Source organism: Maniola hyperantus, chromosome 6, assembly GCF_902806685.2.
Source record: "Maniola hyperantus chromosome 6, iAphHyp1.2, whole genome shotgun sequence".
NCBI classification, from domain to species: domain Eukaryota; kingdom Metazoa; phylum Arthropoda; class Insecta; order Lepidoptera; family Nymphalidae; genus Maniola; species Maniola hyperantus.
Genome location: NC_048541.1, coordinates 4,740,171 through 4,760,844, shown reverse-complemented (window position 1 = coordinate 4,760,844; position 20,674 = coordinate 4,740,171). Strand labels below are relative to the sequence as shown.

The window sequence follows — 20,674 nt, the reverse complement described above, 5'->3', positions numbered from 1 at the left end:
CTTGGCGGTATCCACGTCTTGCTGGTAGGGTGGTAAACATGGACTTTCGTGGTGGTAATAGTGGTAACTACCTATGTAAAGCCCGATGGCTGAGGCATCACGCTAGGCCTAAACCGTATCGAATTTTCACCACTAACGATAGTAAGTATGTATACTGTTGAAGCTTTTAATAATTTGGTATGATAACCAACGTTGGTTAAGATTAAATTATTTATCTGTGGAGTAATATTCTCGATGGTGCGGGTGGGCGTCGAGAATGTGGATATTTCGGGCCATTATCGCGCGCCCACGCCCCACTATTGGCAGAAAAATGTTACAGAAATACATCGTCGCAATTCACACTCCGTCTTACACCAATGGCCGACCCAACCTGACATTGCTCCTGATATCTATTTTGCTTTGGCTGACTTAAAAGGTGAACATCACAGCTAACTGCTCGGAGATCTAGGTACAGTACGCGGCCGAAAGTAATGAACATCGACCTGTAGAAGGAGATAGCAGATTGTTAGAGCGTTTTCCTTGTCGTTGATACCGACAAAACGTTATATAGGAGCGAGTGACAGAGTTAACGCTCTACAAAGCCGAAATGTCATTCTAAAGGCCGATGTACGTTACTTTGGCCCCGTACTGTTGTTTCATCCCACGCCAAGGTGTGTTTTTCATAATAACTAGATGATGCCCTCGACTTCGTGTGCGTGGAAATAGGTGTTTTTAAAATTCGACAGGGTCTCTTTATTTTTCCGGGATAAAAAGTAGCCCATGTAGCATCCCCGGGCTGCAAAGCTTTCATTAAAATCGGTTAAACGGATGGGCCTTACAGAATTCTATGGGGAGCTCTTTGATTTTTTGGGATAAAAGTAGTACCTAGCCATTAGCCAATGTCCGTGCCCGGTAATTGCACAAACTTTAGGACTTGGTTGACATCTCGACTGAAAGAACTCGTCCGAATGGCCGAGTTGCCATTTTGCAATTTTTTCAATTTTATGGATGGTCAACTCGACCGATCGTGCAAAGTACATTCGTACACTTGATGTTGTTAATTTTTAGGATTCCGTACCCAAAGGGAACCCTACGGAAGGGTACGGGAAGGGTACGGAACCCTATTAATGTCACTCTGCTGTCTGTCTGTCCGTCTAGATGTCACGCGGGTCTCTATCTCATAGACGGAATCAGCTGTTATAGACCTGAAATCTCAGTTCAATTAAATTAACAATTCAATTAAATAAACAAAGAAGAAATTCAAACTACACTTACTTTCAATTGTAATTACCCTCTCTGATACTACTGCAATGTTTATTTTTTCTCAAGCATTTAACAAAATATTAGATTCTCGAAAATTGTATTTGACTGTACATAAACGCCTCAGTATTTTAAACTGTCGGCAGAGTTGACTATCCAAAAAATCGGAAAAAATGCAAAGTGGCAACTCGGCCATTCGGACGAGTTTCTTTCGGTCGAGATGTCAACCAAGTCAAAAGTAGGTGATGTATGGTGTTGATAAATAATGAATATCAGGTAAATAATATATTAAATCCATTAAATCTCATTAATAACGACAGCCGATATTGTCTCCTCGTATGTACTATCAAAGGGCCTTATCTCTTATCGTCCTCACAGAGAGCTGAGACGTAATGGAAGAGATGTGTTCCACATCGTGACGATCTCTGCCCGTTTCCGGTGGTTGTTTACAAAAAGTGATACATTACTACTTACCTACCTACTAAGACAAATTATAAATATGGTGTCAGTCTGTGTCAGTCTATTTGGTTTTTAGAGTTCCGTCAAAAGGAAAAAAGAATACCTTATAGGATCACTTCGTTGTCTGTCATGAAACCTATACGGTACTTCCCGTTGACCTAGAATCATGAAATTTAGCAGGTGGGTAGGTTTTATAAAACAAATGAAGAAAAAATTTGAAAACCGTGAATTTGTAGTTACATCACAAAAAAAATTAAAAAGTGGTCATGAACAAATAAAGTATATAGTTTCAATTTTCAAATTAAAATAACTTTACCAAGTGGGGCATCATAATATGATAGGGCTTTACCTGTACATTCTAAAACAGATTTTTATTTATTTTTATGCATAATGTGATAATATTTGATTTAATGTGCAAAATGTCGAAAAATTACCTGAGTACGGAACCCTCGGTGCACGAGTCTGACTCGCACTGTCTTAGTCAGTTTTAATAATAGAAATGTAGCTGAAAAAACTTAAAAAGTAAAAAACTGATGTCAGAGAATCTTTCACTATAGAGACAAATTGCTTAGTTTACAGTCTGCCTTTCGCAATGGATCTACGAGGGGGCTTCCAACGTCAATGGATCTACCCTACCGGTTGAGAATTCCATTTCGACCGAAGTAGGTAGAATACAATGTTTAGTTCTGTAATTTGGCAGCAATCAAAGTTGAATGGGTAAAATCTAATCCTCAACCTCATAATAATACAAAATATGTTGGTAGGTAGGTAATATAGTACTGCTACAGTGGTAAATAAATATATAAATACTGCTATATATGGTATAAATACTGCTACCAAGTGGTATAAAGTTCGAAGTGGTATAAAGTTCAAGTGGTTTATATGCAAAGTGGTATTAAAGTTTGCATAATCGGTCATTTGCATAAAATTCGACATCAACGCGTGTGAAGCCGCGCAATCTATTCTAGTCTTATTTTCCTTACTAAATATTTTGTGTCGATGTTTGTCACTCAATTCCGCAAAATCAGCTAAACGGATTTGAAGGAAACGAATGTGTAAACCATCTCCTGGATTAACACATTGGATACTTTAAGAAATAAAAGGATACTTACAGAATTTTTAAAACCCTAATTCCGCGCGAACGTAGCCGCGAAGAAAAACTAGTCTATATAAACTTGTTGTCCAAAGCGGGCGTACGAACCGGCCGGCCGAGATACTTGGTGCGATTAAAAATCGTTACAACTTCCGTTCGGGCCCGAGACTCGGAGCGGAGGCCCAGATAAAAAAGATAAATAAAAAAAATAACATAAAGATCGATACGGCGGGACGGCGCTACCTGTTTTTTTCACCGAGCTTAGAGTTCGAGGCAATTGGGCCGTTGGTGTCGCTTGGCCAACTTATTTATTATACGTTTGTACATTCCACGGCTTGTTAAAAAGTAAATTGAATAAAATTGAAAAACACAGTGGCTATTTTGCAGAAGTCTATGATAAAGGTACAAGCAGGAAACCGAATAGTATGTACCTATCTCACCTGTCATAACGAAAAAGATTCCAGCACTTATCGAAGACTCACTCTATGTATTGTTTTTGGGCGAGTAGGCAATGTAAATGTTTACTAAGCTAAAAATAAAACACATAGGAATTCTATCTATTCTGTGATAAAAAATTTCAATTTGGCTTCATATAGCATTTGTATATTCTGGAAGTCTCAGTGGCAGAATCACATAATCTCAATGTTCTAAACCCATCGATGTAATCTTTCTTCATTAAGCGGGACATTTCTTGTAATTATTAAAATAAATCCTATGTACCTAGGTACCTACTACTACTTAGTTCTAATAGGTATCGACAGCAACTTCATGGAAGTTGACCAGTTTTTCGGAGCATTTTATCTTTTTATTTACCTTAGATGTCGAAGTCTAAGAAACATTATCTAGTGTCCACAACTATTATTGAACTTAAGTGAGCATAAGCAGTGACCTATGTTTCCGGTCATTAGTTTCTGCTGATTAATGGGCTAATGTACGGTGTAGATACCTTATAAAATAGATTATCATTATTCATTAATTGCGGCTTACAACGTCTACTGGCCCTGCTATAGATCTTCCCAAGAGCCTCTTGTAATTTCTGATGGCTGTACCTACCTAAAACAACAATTTATTGCCTCTCTAGCTTTTAAAATTAAGTGTAGTGTATTTTATTCTGATTATTATCGCGCTCTATACGGATTATTACGTGCTATCGAATGAGACGCTATAAACGTCATTAGATATTATAATGCGTTCGTCTTAAATGACACTCAAGAAACAAATTAATGATGCCATAAATACCCTCCCATTTGCATTTAAAAACATAAAGCTTTAAAATAAAACGATCGTGTCGAGGAAAGAGCGCTAAGATGAGCGTTCGTACTGGAGGGATCGGTTTAGAAAGAATTTGCATCGAATGATGTCACGTATCCGGCTGCATCTTCTAGACGGACTACAAATCGAACGGGTTCGATATTTTTACTTGATTGCAACCGGTACCTAATAAATGATATTAGATTGATATAAGACATCGACGAGAACGGAGGAGATCGGCAGCAATTTCACGAATGGTACGCCATGATAATTAAAGTGTTCGAACGCGATGGTGTGTGCGTGGGCCCGGCCGAGGGGCGCGAGCAGGGTGCGGGACGGGCGGGGGGAAGGCATATCGAGTCTGGTAACTATGCGGCGTAACTCCGGTAGCAATGCAACAGGTCTGAGCGGGGACGCGCGGGCGCAGGCGCGGGACGGTAGGAAATCCTTTGCTCACGAGCGCACACAGACGAACGCACCCCAGTGTGCGCCATCCGGTTCTCTTTGCGCGTGCGCACCGTGTACACACAGCGCGCGCATGTGGGGGTGTCTATCGAGTCGATCGATCAATGAGCTCGACATCGACTCGGACTGTTGCTTGCATGCAACTCATTGATTAACGCTATGAACGTGGAATTGTTTATTCATTCATGATGAATATTTTTATTTCAAATAAATGTTTTTGTTGTCCGCTACCTGCAGGTTGACCTTCTTGAAACAGACTTGCAATATCGCTGTATCGTAGGCATGTAGGTACACAGACAAATTAAATATTCTCTCTACATAGTATAGATAACTACCTACGTGTATACAAGCTGTTTATTCGTCCTTACGAAGCATATTGCCATAACATGTGTTGATTTACGTTTATTATCACAAAATGTGCGGATTGCAGTCGTTACGTGGGAAAACAATTGTTTACCTTGTTTGTATTGACAGACCTATCATGTAATTTCCACTGTAGGTACCTTCGTTTTAGTGTCTATTACAAAGGTAAATAGACTAGGTATACACTTCGGTAGGTTTTCTTTCTTATCTTCCTAATCAGCAGATTAATCTACCTAGGTAGGTACCTATTAGAAATTTAATGAAAAATAGTCCGTAGGTAGGTAGGTAGGTAGTATGTCACTACTAAGTACCTACTTACCTACATAATAAGTACCTACTTAATATAATATGCTTTTACTTACTAATTTGAATAATTTGAATATTTTCTGTCTTACAGATTCATGCCGGTCCCCGAGTAAAATGTAGGTGAGTTACCATCATCCATGTAAATACATAAATTAACCTATCTATAGGACGAATTCAGGTCCATACTCCATAGGTCCCGGTCCCGGTTCTAAGATAGGTCCATTTTGGTTGCATGATACACAGGCTACTGCCTACTGCTACGGCAACGACTGGAGATCAATCCTTTATCCCCTTTAGTTTCTCTAATCTGTGCCTTTATCTAAGCGGCAAACAATCGTTTGAGTGTGAATTTCGAATTAGTGGAGGTCTTCGTAGAGATATTGATAATAAAGCGTAGTGTTAGGTGTGTCATCAAGGCGTTAGGCTGGTTTTGGTTCTTAGTGTTTTACCAAGAATGCACGAGAGTGAATGGCGACGGTTAGGTAGGTCAGAATAGTGACTAGTAAAGATGGGCGTTATTGGCTATTTACGGCAACGGTTAATCAACAGTTACTTAGTTTCAATACCGATATTGTTAACCGTTGCCGAATATCAGTATCAGAGTTGTGTTTCAACTAATTTAATATGCGCAACGCGCAGCGGTTTCCGTAGTAGTAACTAAGCTAGCTGCCGTATCAATACCGTCTGTATAGCTAGCGCGCGCATATTCACTAAAATAAAACCAATTTTACTTTCATGAATATCGTGAAGTAATCACAACCTTAAGTTCATAGTAGTAAAGTTTAATTTGATCATTGACATAGGTCAAACTATAGTGGACGCCTGCACGAATAGTTTGCCACAGTCCAGTTAACCAAAAACATTTCATGAAGATTGATAAACCAAAGAGGACCTTATCTCTATTACTCTAAGGCTAACTGTATTTAGATTGACAGATCAAAGTGTAATGGACAAGTACTTGTACAGTTAAGCCTTAGCGTAATAGAGATAAGGTCGGCTTTGGTTTACCAAGTTCTTAGTTACTAAGCCGGTAGCCAATAACCGCTCCTTCTCAGCTTTCAGTGAAAGAAAGAAAGAGAAGGCATAATTATTGCGTTTCTAGTTACCAAAAAACCAAACAATGCATTGTCAGTTGCCAGTTGGCAGTGTTGCGTTGTCAGGTGGTTCGTCATAGATGATAACTGAAAACCGTTGCTAGCTACGACAATAACGCTACGGTACGCTATAGGCACGGCAGCGGTTTTCAGTTAAGTTAAGCTATAGCGGACACATGTCTAGTGACTAGACTCAATTAGAACGACTGGACGATGCGTAGGTACCGAGGGTTACGTGTGGTAACTGTTAACATCAATGTAGGTATACTGTTAATGCACCTATAGAAGAGCCTCGTTTTTACACCCTATCTCAGGTAAGCTCTGATGGAAAAGGCTTAAGGCGAGTCACCGAGCCTAAGCGGAAAAAACTGGTTTGCTAGATCAAATGTTTTAGGTATTTACTATTAAAATCCTTGCTAAAAATATACATATATATATATATATACATATATATCCCTATACCTTGCTAAAAATATACAATATACCTAAAGACATTGTCTAAATAATGTGCTATTTTGATACACAATAGGAAGTACTTCACTCGATCAAATAAAATCTTGAAATAAGCCGAAATAAAAGTCTAAAACGAATTATTTAATACTTAAATTTCTGACTTGGCAAATAATTTTTATATGGAAATATTTGTCTTTAAGTACTACAGAGAACCTGCTAAATTTTGGTTTTCAACATGACTTCTATAATTTATTAAATTCAAATTTAACGTTTGAAACACAGAATTTGAACGTTGCCAAGCGGTTTACTTCAAAGCCGCGCTGCCCGCCTCGGTGACGCGCCTTAATTAAAGCTTAGCTACCGATACTATTATTGGGCTCCACACACTTCCTTCTTCACGAATCCTCGCACTATCCACTCCAGATATCAGCATTTGTTTTAACCATAGAATTATTATATACTAAGGTACTTAGTATAACTTGCTAAAGCCATGGTTTTAACTTATGACATTTCAAAAATCCACATGAAAGTTCGTGCCTAAATAAACTACCAATGTGGCTAATTCTATTGTACTTACACAATCTCTAAACTTCACTAAATTGACAGGTCTAAATCTAGTGCTTTCCTTTTTCCCCTGAAGCGTTGTGAAAAGGATAGCAATACATTTGTCATTTTAGTTTAGGTTAGAGATATGTATAAAATTCAATACGTGGAGTCATATTGACAAAAACGTTAAACTGGACTGGACTTTGAATGTATAGATTAATTTTGTTCACACATTGTGGCTAATTCCATTGTACACAATCTCTAAACTAAACTAAAATGGCACGTCTAAATCTATTGCTATCCCTTTCATAATGTTGCTTGCGGAAAAGGATAGCATTAGATTTAGACCTGTTAATTTAGTTTAGTTTAGAGATTGTGTACTAGAGAATCGGCCCCATTGTTAACCTTACTTATATGGAATATTGGAACTGTGGCAGGTACTTATTAATCAAAGATTGCTTCATAATACGCGATCGGAATCACCAACTTCCATTACCTATAGGTACCTACATCGATATTTATGGTTGTCATTTGTTTCAAAATAATAATACATTGAGTCGATATTGTTTTTTTTTGTTTTTTTTTTTGAGACCGTCATTAGCAATAACAATAGGATTACATTCGACATGTCACGTAAAAAATAGGGGTAATAAATCAAACTCATAGAGCCCATTCATTTTTAAAGGAGCCAGTTCAACCTGTTGATAATTTTGAATTCACTTCCAATCTCAAGTGGAAACACGACAGTTTATTTTGAATTCACTATACCGTGTGTACTGTGTAGGTAGGTTCAGTCACAGTATTAATTCATATTTCATAACTACAATATGTATGTACCTAGTAAGTGTTATCCTCGACACTGTCGTCCAGTGATGATGATGATGACTATGATGCGACCTGTGCCACAACAGTCGTGAAAAACCACATTATGAGGCCACATCCACCACCAACCACATCGATCGTATGTGGCAACTGTGAGGCGACGGTAGGGCCTGGGCCGGTAGGTGCAGGTGTGGGCTCGGAATGTGCGTGTCCGCGTGTCGCAGGCGGTGCGTGGGCGGCAGTTCGCCCACGGCGCCGCACCTAGCCGCCGAGCCGCCGCCGGGTTTTACGCACTGGACTTGCCGCACGCGTTTCACACCCAGCTTATAAAATCACTACCCATATCACCACTCATATTATAAAATGCGTAAGTGTGTTTGTTTGTTGGTTTGTCCTTCCATCATGCCGCAACGGAGCAACGGATTGAGCTGATTTTTTATATGGATGTAGTTTGAATTCCTGGGAAAATCTTAATCCACTCGAACGAAGTCGCGAACATCATATTATACTAGCTTATTAATAATAATCTAGTTAAAAGTAAAGAAATACATGCTTCAGACTTTTTAGAAATAAGTTCCATAAGCGATAAAACTTTGTATGAAAATCCGTCATCCGTCAGTATTTGGGCTTCAGGCAAAAATAAAGAAGTACCTACGTACGTATTTCAGGATTTTGGAAATTCCACCCACTCACCGATTTTCAAAACTTGCACTCAAAGGAAGCCGGGGTGGGTCAGCTGTATTTTATAAATAAGAAGAAGTTTTCATAGACTGAGGTTAATTTTTGGAATAGGCCCTTAGATAGAGTTTGCTAAGATCGAATACGGCAGTGCAGCGGTCCGCAATATGCAGTGCGTTCATACCTCTACAAGATAAATCGCTAATCACTTCTCCACACAAAGCATGTTGCCACCCGTTCTATGATTATCTATATTATATTTTACATCCATCTATGTACATATTATTATTTATATAAACTACTTTATACTAACATATTAAGTAGGTACTATATGATGCCCGCGACTTCGTCCGCGTGAATTTAGGTTTTTTAAAAACCCATGGGTACTCTTTAATTTTCCGGGATAAAAAGTAGCCTATGTCCTTCCCCGGGATGTAAGCTAACTCTGAACCAAATTTACAGTTTATACCTAGTACCTAGTACATTATGGTACAAGTGTGTAATGTTGGTGATTACCGCTGAGGCGCCAGAGGACGATAATCATCAGAACATGTGTATCAGACGACGTTTTTCAACACACTTGTGGAAGAAAATAATACCAAAATAGATATTTTTCCTTGGAGTTTTCAGGTAGTAGGTAAACTTTCCATAACGTTAAGGACATCACATATCGGGCGGTGTACAACACAAATCATTTTCTTCATAATTAATACTTGTAGACATTTGAATTAATAAATAACTGTAATTTCAACAGTGAAAACAATTAGTTGTGAAATCAAAATTGTTCGCAATGGCGGGTAAAATTAATCAGTTTTCCTATGCCCGCGCATCTCAATGGCGATCGGCCATATACTAAAAGAATGAGGTTTCTTTTTTTTTACCTGTTATCTCCCAAAGCCACCATGATCCAAACAAGCGTTCTTCTCAGTGTTGGAGACAATACGTAGAGAAACTTATATTTTTATAAAATAACGAAGGCCTCCACGCGCTGGCTTCTCTCTCTTTATTAGATTCCCATGCAAAATTAGGCTTATTTCGGGTTTATTCGCAACTATGGTTCCCAAGAACAGTTTTAATTTGTGAGAACGTAAACTTAATAGCCAAAAAGGGGTCTCTAATAGCACGTTGATGGTATTATGTTCGTACAAGAAATTGATTACACGATTGCTATCACGCACGGCTCTACCGAAAATACTACGCTCACAGCTGTAATATGCTGTTATTATAATTTAGACAAAATTAATATATATACCGAAAATATTTCATTAGTAGTTTAGTTTTGAGATAGACCCCGTCACAAAAATGGTCTAAACTGACTACTTTGACGGCCTCCCATTTCTTCATTTTTCAAGATAAAAAATAAATAAAAAATATATTCGTACTCTACTCAGTGAGTTTTAGACACCTAATACCCTCACATGCTGGACAAGAAGAAAAAAATTCGGATTCTTTTTTTTCGTGTATAACCACCTGAAAAATAATTAAATTTAATTTCTATGATTTCGAGTCGACGTTTTACAATAAATCCAAATTTCAGGTTTGTAACTCATTTTGCCTACGAGCTAGATATATTATATACCTACTAGAGCTAGATATATAGACGATATGCGGACAGACAGATAGACAGACAAACAGTCAGACAGACAGCAAAGTGTAGACCTTAATAGGGCTCCGTTTTACCCTTGTGTCATCATCATCATGATCAACCCATCGCCGGCTCACTACAGAGCACGGGTCTCCTCTCAGAGTGAGAAGGGTTTAGCCATAGTCTACCACGTTGGCCATGTGCTGTGCGGATTAGTAGGTATTTGGAGATCGCCCGTGAACGGGCCCTCTTTTGTGGTCGTCGTGTCAAAACTTAATTTTTTTTTTTAATGTGTTATTTTTTTACGATTATGGTTTATAACGACTTTTTTTCACTCTATTATTGAAAATATCCACAATTACAGTTAGAATCGTAAACATGCATTTATTTTGAAGAAGTATTAATTAAATATAACCTCAATATCAGCAATATAAAAAATAAGATATCTTTATAACCAGGTGAATAAATAGAAATCGTTTGCAGAATATAAAGAGTTAATTATTTGTCTACAAAATAAAATTAAAACCATGGTGACATAACAATTATATTAGGGGGGGCCCAAAGCTCCTAAGAAAATGGGCAATCTCTTTTAGAACTCTCAGGCGTGCAAGTTTCCTCACGATGTTTTCCTTCACCGAAGCAAGTGATATTTAATTACGTAAAACGCACATGATTCCGAAAAGTTATGAGGTGCCCGAGGTGATCGAACCCCCGACCTCCGATTAGAAGGCGGACGTCCTAACCACTAGGCTATCACAGCTTTTTTTTACAGAACATTAATAATAATTGAATAATTTAGTTAGGATGGAAAAGTTTGAGAGTCACAGAATGCGTGTTTTACTACTGTCGCTATAACAACAAATAAAAATAATATTAAAATGAGCGCCATGAAATTTAAAAAAAAATCAAAAAGTGTTATTTTTTGTATGATGGTAGGGACTAGGGACCCTTAGTGTGCGAGTCCAACTCGCACTTGAACAATTTTTTGTGTACCTACCTAAGTAAATATAACATTACCTATATTAGGTAAAAAGTGTATCTTTGTAAGTAGGTAAATAGTCTCATCCGTATAAGAGCCTAATCAATTTCAATCACATTTAGTTGTAACTTGTTGTGCGGACACTACATCCTGGACGCACACGTCATATGCTTGGAATTTTCTAATCACTTCGAAGTAAGATTTTGTCGTGGGTATTTTTTGTAAGAGAAAGGTGAGTTTTAAGGCGTCGACGTCCATTAGATGATTAGACGAAATGTTTTGCTACCAGTTTTGCCGCAGTTAGGTACTGTAAAATACAATAAATAAAAATAAAATAAAAAAGCCTTTATTGTCTAATACGTTAATTCCAATTATATCTCCTATTACAATAATTTATTTATTTTTACATCATTTTTGATCATAAATTCATCGTATTCGAAACAATATCAATTCATAAAAATATATCAGTTCATTCATCGTCATAATAAAATTAGTTTCTAATTTCAAAATTTATGGTACTGTAGTACTATGACTAATATTATGTACTAATCTACGTATGATAAACAACAGCCTTTTAGGAGAAATAATTATCTGGATAGATAGGTATGTAATTTGTCTTTTTCTTAATTTTTATTCAACTATCAGTTATGCATGCGGATTTAGGACATGTTTAGGACACATCGTCTAATAGTGAACTTCATCATCATCATGTTCAACCTATCGCTTGGAATTAGAAGGGTTTAGGACTTAGTCGGTCACGCTGGCCCAGTGCGTATTGGAAGACATTCACACATTTCACGCACTTTGAGAACATTACGGAGAACTCTCAGTCATATGCATGTTTCCTCGCGAGGTTTTCCTTCACCGTTAAAACTACGCATAACTCCGAAAACTTGAGGTACATGTCCGGGATCGAACCCCGGATCCCCCGAATAGGAGGCCAACGTCTTAATCACTATATAAGCTTAATGTTGGGACAGTGGCGGATTTGACCTAAAGCCAATTAGGCTTGGGCCTAGGGCAGCCAGATATTAGGAGCGGTCAATCGTGACCAAAAATTCACGGATGTGATAAAAGTTGGCAATAAGGTAAATTCATTATGTAGTCTACAAAATTATGCTGAGTGCTGAGAAAGGGGAGGCTGGTACACCTACTTACTACCTTACTACCTCATGGCCTGGGGCCTAGGGCGGCCAAGACTGCAAATCCGCCGCTGGTAAGGGGTGTACTAGATTGAACATTGAACTCCCTTAGGACACCTTCTTGAAAATTTGTTTAGGTATTCTGACATCTTTTGTGCGTTGGGCCGTCAGTAGGTCTGATTTGGGTATTCGACTCCAATTTTTTTATTACTTTATAGTATATCCTAGTTTATAATAAAGTAATAAAAAAAATTGAGAAAAAACTAATTAAATCGATCAAATAATAAAAAGTTATAAACATTTAAATATTTCTAATTAGACAGAGATAGCGATATAGCATTTTGACGTCACACCTTACTAATGCCACAGTAGCTTCGTGCAGTTTCATACAATTTTTTTAAAATGCCTGTAACTTTGTAAATCTTTGTTGGATTTTAATATTTTTTTCAGCGTACGTCTATTATTTTTATCCTAGTTTATAATAAAGTAATAATATTTATCAAATTAAAATACCCAATTGTGGGGCTTTCGGGTGGCTTTCCTGCGTTTGGGGCCCGTCTCGAATCGAGGTGACACTGCAAAGATACAGAGCGGAGAAAGGTATAGAGATATTATGCGATTTGCACCTCTATTGACAAACTTATGAGCGAAGCTCGAAGTTACATGTACACGGAACAGCTTTACGAGCTTTAAGTAGCTTTGGAAAGTGGCTCCGAGTCCGAAATTCAGTGAATTTTCCTTACTGTACCTATGCAGATTTTGTATCTGGGAGGGTGAATCACCCCGGTTCACGACCAGTTAGTCGACTTGGCGTATTAAAAGTTACGCAGCTTTTCAAAATATACCTTTTGAGCCAAAATTCAACTTAGAAGGATCATCATCATCATTATCAACCAATAGACGTCCACTGCTGGACATAGGTCTCTTGTAGGGACTTCCACACGCCACGGTCTTGCGCCGCCTGGATCCAGCGGCTCCCTGCGACTCGTCTGATGGCGTCCTTCCACTTAGTGGGGGTGCTTCCAACGCTGCGTCTTCCGGTGCGAGGTCGCCACCTCGCACTGGATAGAAGGATAAAAAACATTTAAAAAAATTAATTGTTACATATTATGTTTTACACATTTTAATTTCTCTATTATTTATAAGTTATTAGCAACCAATACTACGCTTGTGTATTTACTATTTATTCCTTGTCTATTATTTGCGCAAACCACCTTGTTGCAACTTCAGATTGAATTATTTGTGTTGCACTATAGTTGAGTTTCCGCTACGCTTCAGTAAGCCTATAGTGCTGAGCGCTAGCAAGCGCGGAGTGGCGCGGGCGGACGCGGACGCGACGGCCTCCCGGAAGGTCGACACTCGACCGCCGCCGCCTCTCCGCACCTCTCCTGCGCCCTCACTCGACCGCTACGTGGAATTTATGTAATTGCCTTCAACTAAAACGAGAATTTCATCCAGCGCATGTTCCATCTTCGCGTGACAGACGTGACTTTGGATTTATCGCTGACAAATTCGTTAGATCGATGCCGAGTGCTTTATCGCGCTGGTCACGCGGACGAATATTCGCCACCTACTTACTACACACATATCCGCCGCTAAATCCACATGGACATGGAAGGTCACCGTCGATGAGTGCGTGCCATGAATGGAGCGAGTCGTGCGCGACAGCGGCCATTCAACGAAGTCCTTCATTCTAGCTTTTGTCTTACGTAACGCCTGTATGTAGATAGGTACCTACTACCTATCTACTTACGACTACAATGTTAATATTGACAAATGTACTATCTGTGACAGATCTCTCATAATAATTATTATAGGTAGGTACATATTTACATATTTCTTGGATTTCTTGGTAGCATAAACATTATCATAATTATCAATCTCTCGTCGGCTCCCTACTGAGCACGGAGGTCTCCTCTCAGAATGAGAAGCGTTTGGCCATAGTACCTAGACTAGGGCCAATCCGCACTTGGCCACTCTAGCCAAGTGCGGATTGGTGGGCTTCACAAACCTTTGAGAACATCACGGAGAACTCTCAGACATGTAGGTTTCCTCACGATGTTTTCTTTCACCGTTATAGCAAGTTATAATTGCTTAGCTTAATCACACAAAACTCCGAAAAGTTAGAGGTACGTGCCCGGGATCGATCCCCCTACCCCCGACTAGGAGGCCTTTGCTTAACCACAGGCTATATTATAACCGCTATAAACTATAAACTATTTTAAATTTTGCGTAAATAAAAGAGAGCGTGTTGGATTTAAACTCGTCGTCAGTTACTTCATCAACACATTTTCTAAAGCATAGCTACATCATAACGCTCCGTATATCAGAATTCATGACTTTTATGAGATATCTACTACTCGCATCCGTTTCATCATCATAAAAACATACCATACTATTTTTTCGCCTTATTTCCTGCTCACATTTAAACATAATATCATGTGTTAATTTGTCATGTTACCAACATGTTTACAAGCCAAATGTCGCAAAAAATTTAGTATCCGCGAAAACCGGCGCGACGCGCTGTGCCTCAAATACCTATGTTGTTTTTATTTATTTCTAAGAATCAGTGTTCGCAGAAGTTCTGAGGCTCGGATAACGAACTCTTTATAATTTTATCATTGGATCAACACACTACGTAATATGTTTACTTAGATAGTCTAAATAGTCTATATATGCGTTTCCTTTATCTATCTAACATCCGGCACAATACGCCCACGACTTTTCAGTGCTGGCACACAGATATCACACGGTTTCGGCTCACATTGAGATAGTGGTTCGAAACAAACAGCTCTCTTATGAACTGCTTATCGGCTCTTGTGCTCGCGAAAGATAATATTGGTGTTCAAAACAATAAAACGATACTATTTATCGCTTTTAAGTAAGCAGACTGGTTATTTCGTAATATCACTGCCCGTGTTGATATATAAACGTTAATAAAACGACCCCGCTTAGTTATATTCATATTTAAAAAAGAATTACGAATAAAATGACACCTACTGATAACGGGGTTTGACTCCAGAAGGAAGTTCAAAGATAACACATTATTTTCAGAAAACGGTTGGTTGATAACTGCTAGCTAGCGCCACAAAAAGCTGATTAATTATTTATTATTGGGTATATTATATTTTATAACAACATACCTACTTACTTTTAAATAATTGACTCATTATGCTCAATCAAGGCTTTTGAAGTTCGCATAGACCTATTCGTATTTTTAAGAGCAAAGAGTTGACTTATGTTACAGCCTATGTTGTGATCTCGACATTTCTCTTAGTTTTTAAAAAAAAACTTGGTACTTTAGGAAACTTAAAGTAGTTCTAGGCAAAATAAGTCGCTACTAAGTAAAAGTTAGTGGCATACCTACATAACACCTACATTTTATATGAAAAAAATAATATAGCGGATGTTATAGGTAGGTACTTACCCAAAAAGTGTGGATATCTAAATTTTTTTGTTATCGTATCGAATGAAAGAAGACAAAATTCTGAAAAATATACCTAAATATAGTACCACCAAGTGACAGAAAAACTAATATTTTAGCCACTTTCAGCGTTTAGGAGCAGTAGTCGGGTTTTAGTTTTGAACTTTACTTATTTTTTTGTCTTGCATTTTCGTAATCTGCTTATTGTACGTATAGGCAAAGTTGCGTGTACAAGCCAGTGTGCACATAAAGCAGTCGATACTCGATAGGATCGGCGCGGTTGCGCGGGCGCAGGCGAGGCGGATGGAAAGTGCGGCGGAGGCGCAGGCTTCCGCTCGCGACCGCGCCGCCTCCAGAATAACAAACGAAACCTGATTTCTATCGAACCCACGTTTATGCTCAGCTCGCTTTACAATCACAACACTTTTTAAGCGACTTCGTAAACCGAGCTTCTGTTTTCAAATTAATGATTTTATAGGTAGGCAACTTAAGTGTAAGTGTTCCCTGGTAAACGTTTTGCTTTGGTAATGTGGAGTATAGTAGTACCTACAGAGATCGAAGGTTAGAATATAATATTCAATAATATTTCGCTAACAAGCCTAGAATAAAAAAGACGGCCATATGCGAGTCGGACTAGCGCACTGATTGTTACATAAGTTAACGCTAATTCGAACCGCTAGGATATTATGGAACGCCCTTTCGGCATCATTTTTCCCCTGCAATTTTAATATGGGTACCTTCAAGTCAAGAGTGAGTAAGGCTGCATCTTCTAGTCGCGCACCATAGGCTGCCGCCTGCCACTCATCGCTTGCCAGCAGGTCGATTGCGGACTGCGGTAGAATGACAGCTACAATGTTACGATCGCAATCACCTCTGATTGGTTGACGCTCGCTCACTATTGGCTACTGGCATTGGCTGGCTACAAGCAATGTATTGTTGCAACAAGAATAGCATAATTTTAGCTAATCACAACAATTGCGATTGTAATAATGATTGATACAGGTTTTTCGGAATCGACCCACAGATTATAGCGCTTGTCTATAAATGAAAAAAAAAACCTGTCAAGTGCGAGTCAGGCTCGCGCACCGAGGGTTCCGTACTACAGTCGTATTTTTTCGACATTTTGCACGATAATTCAAAAACTATGATGTATAAAAATAAATAAAAATCTGTTTTAGAATGCACAGGTGGAGTGCTTTCATATGATACCCTGCTTGATATAGCTATCTTACTTCGAAAATTGAAAATACTAATTATTATTAGTTCATGACCATAATTTTATGATGTGATGTGATCCTATAAGGGTTCCGTTTTTCCTTTTGAGGTACGGAACCCTAAAAAGTCACAGATAAGTAACTTGGTGGCGCTGTAGTTGATGTGTATTTGTATTAATATAAAAATCAGAAAACATAATTAATCGGCATATTTATGTCTTGTCTTTATTCAGTGTAAGCCCACGTTGGGTAGGTCGACATGGAACAGAATGAAAAGAAATATAATGCGATCTGACGGTGACGCATCCACGCCTACTGCCTCGGGATATTGTGGAAATTTAGATAGTAGATACCTACAATCTACATAGATAAAAGGCTTTATGCTTTTATATTATATTATACTAGCAGTTGCCCGCGACTTCGTCCGCGTAAAATTTCTGGTTTCTCATGAGATCTGAAATTTTCCCGCTGCAAAAGGCCTCACTTACCTTTTCACTCAGTCTCACCTTAAGGCTCGGAACCTAGAATACCTAAATGCCAATTTTCATATCTCTAACTTTAAAAACAGGATTTTCATATAACTTTTCAACCGCCATTTCATCCCCTTAGGGGGAGAATTTAGTTAGATCCTTTCTTATCTGAAACCCACCCCCTATAAATAGCCTACATTTCAAATTTCAAGTAAAAATAACAATTGTTAAAACTTTTCTATAAAAACATTGCCCCCCTATTTTACCACCCTTAAGGGGGGAATTTCCCAAATTGAATTATACAGATTTTTATTATTTAAAGCTAATAACCTAAATGTCGATTTTCACGTCTCTAACTCCAAAAACATAGGACTTTCATACAACCTTCGACCCCCCCCTTTCGCACCCTTAGGGGGGGAATTTATCAAAACCGTTTCTTAGCTGACACCTACGTCCTAGAAAGAACCTACCTTCCAAATTTCAAGTTATTAGGCTTTATAGTTTCTGGTGTAGTGTAGTAGTAGTAGTAGTGAGTAAGTGGTATTTCTCTTTTATATATTTAGAAAAAGGATAAGCTGACTGACTGACTGACACTTCCCACAGATTTTATATAACCTAAATCCACGCGGAGGAAGATTCGAGCATTATCTAGTCATATTTCATATTATCTTAAAAGTAAAAGGTGATTGACTGATCTATCAAAGCTCAGCTCAAACTACTGGACGGATCGGGCTGAAATTTGGCATGCAGATAGCTATTATGACGCTAAGAAAGGATTTCTGAAATTTCCACCCCAAAGGGAGTAGGCACAATAGGGGTTTGAAATTTGTGTAGTCCACGCGGACGAAGTCGCGAGCATAAGCTAGTCTATATATAAAAGGAAAAGCTGACTGACTGACTGACAGTTCCCACAGATTTTATATAACCTAAATCCACGCGGAGGAAGATTTGAGCATTTTCTAGTCATATTTCATATTATCTAACAAATAACAATCCTGTGGAAACTCTTTAACTGTCCAGGAGAAAAACTAGCGTATATATACCCGTCTCTAGGATGCAAGCTATCTCTGTACCAAATAGGTCTCAGCGATGCGCCCGCGACTTCGTCCGCGTCGATTTAGGTTTTAAGAATCCCGTGAGAACTCTTTAATTATGCGGGATAAAAAGCCTATGTCCTTCCCCAGGATGCAAGCTATTTCTGTAACAAATTTCATCAAAATCGGTTAAACTCTTGGGTCGTGAAAAGCTAGCTGACAGACAGACAAACACACTTTCGCATTTATAACATTATTGTAACTGTGGGCCAGTGTGCATAATATCCCTCGATAGAAACACAAGAGAATCGTCATGGATTAAGAATAGTGTTATTACCATAGATAAAAGAAATTCACTTATCTGTGGTTATTACCTACAGAGAGCCTACAGAGGTTCGATGTAGCTGTCTAGACAGAGCAATCGTGAGGTAAGAGAAGGATGTGGGATGACCCTTCGTAACACATTTACCACGAAATCAATGGCGTCAGACTACTGTATCTCTCCTTATACTGTGGTATCGTGAAGCTTATTACAGGGAAATTCTCTTTCTCTTAAAACCTTCTTTATTGTACGATTTCCCGAATATCACCTTCAGCATTCCATGAAGAGCCTTGTGTAGCTTCAATTGGAAGTCATTGGTGTTGTTTTCACTTGCAATACCTATTTAGGCCACCCATTGTTCCTGCAGGGCGTCGCATTTCGTATCGGGCCTGTATTGAGTCATATACCCACCTAAGTACCTAGTACCTACTCATTGTTAGACGGTATTGTAAAATCATAAACAATGGAATACCTGTTATCACTTGTACATACAATTATTATTATGTTTGACTATGAATTTGATGACCTTTTACCATGCCTTTTCTCTTTCGGGACACTCCCATCACCCCTTCCAACAGCATTGGGATTCTTGGTGTCCACATTTCGGGTGAGGTTTAATTTCGGGATCATTTGGAATGTAAGGCCAAATCTATATATATAAAAGGAGAAGGTGACTGACTGACTGACTGACTGACTGACTGATCTATCAACGCACAGCTCAAGCTACTGGACGGATCGGGCTGAAATTTGGCATGCAGATAGCTATTATGGCATCCGCTAAGAAAGGATTTTTGAAAATTCAACTCCTAAGGGGGTGAAATAGGGTTTTGAAATTTTGTAGTCCACGCGGACGAAGTCGCGAGCATAAGCTAGTTAGCATATAAAAAGCTTGGGGTGCTCAACAGAGAAAACCCTACTTTGCGCACGAGCACAGGCTCCTTCTCTATAAAGCGCAAGTCCGCCCACATATGGAGTACTGCTCCTACCTTCGGGCCGAAGCACCGCAGTACCAACTCCTTCCATTCGATCGGATCCAAAGGCGGGCTGTTCGACTTGTGGACGATCCCAAACTAGCCGGCTCGTTGGTGCGTGTTTTATCGCCTCTATAATGTCGAGAGTGTTCCGCTGAGTTGTTTGATCTTATTCCACCCTCCTTTTTCTACAACCGCACCGCACGCCGGTGCAATCAATTCCACCCTCACCACCTGGGTTTCTGGAGCACTTCGACCACCCGTTGTGCCAGATCCTTTTTTCCACTCACATGCAAACTGTGGAATCAACTCCTTTCGGCGGTGTTCCCTTTAGATTACTACATGGGGTTATTCAAGGAGCGGACCAACAAATTCCTAAAAGGCCGGCGACGCATCGGCGGTTCCTCTGGTGCTGCAAATGTTCATGGGCGGCGGTAATCACTCAACATCAGGTCGCCTGCTCGTTTTCTCGCTAACTCTATAAAAAAAATGAATCAATTAAAAATATCGTGTTACTTAGTAAAATATAACACACACACACACACACACAGTATTCACAGCAATTCTTTAAAGTCCTTGTAGTTTTCAGGCTAGTGATGGCCGAAAATCAAGCATTCTCTTGCGGGGAAAACTCGCGGGAATTGGTATGAACCTGCAGCAACCCACTAGTCTCCTTCGATTGGAATCGCTAAAATTTTACACATTGTCAAAGGTTACAGGTTAAAGGTCATAAACGGTTTTTCATGAATTTCTCAGTTAGGTAT

The 20,674-nt window shown here is 38.9% G+C and overlaps 1 protein-coding gene across 2 annotated transcripts in view; it reads left to right on the top strand.

Annotated features, from left to right (window-relative positions):
* Window positions 1-20,674, top strand: part of LOC117983105 (protein sprouty-like) — a 56,758-nt gene that overhangs the window by 22,365 nt on the left and 13,719 nt on the right. For both annotated transcript variants that reach the window (XM_069499328.1, XM_069499327.1), the window contains exon 2: window positions 5,268-5,296. The gene's annotated coding sequence lies outside the window, so the exon portion shown is untranslated. The remainder of the gene's footprint in view (window positions 1-5,267; window positions 5,297-20,674) is intronic.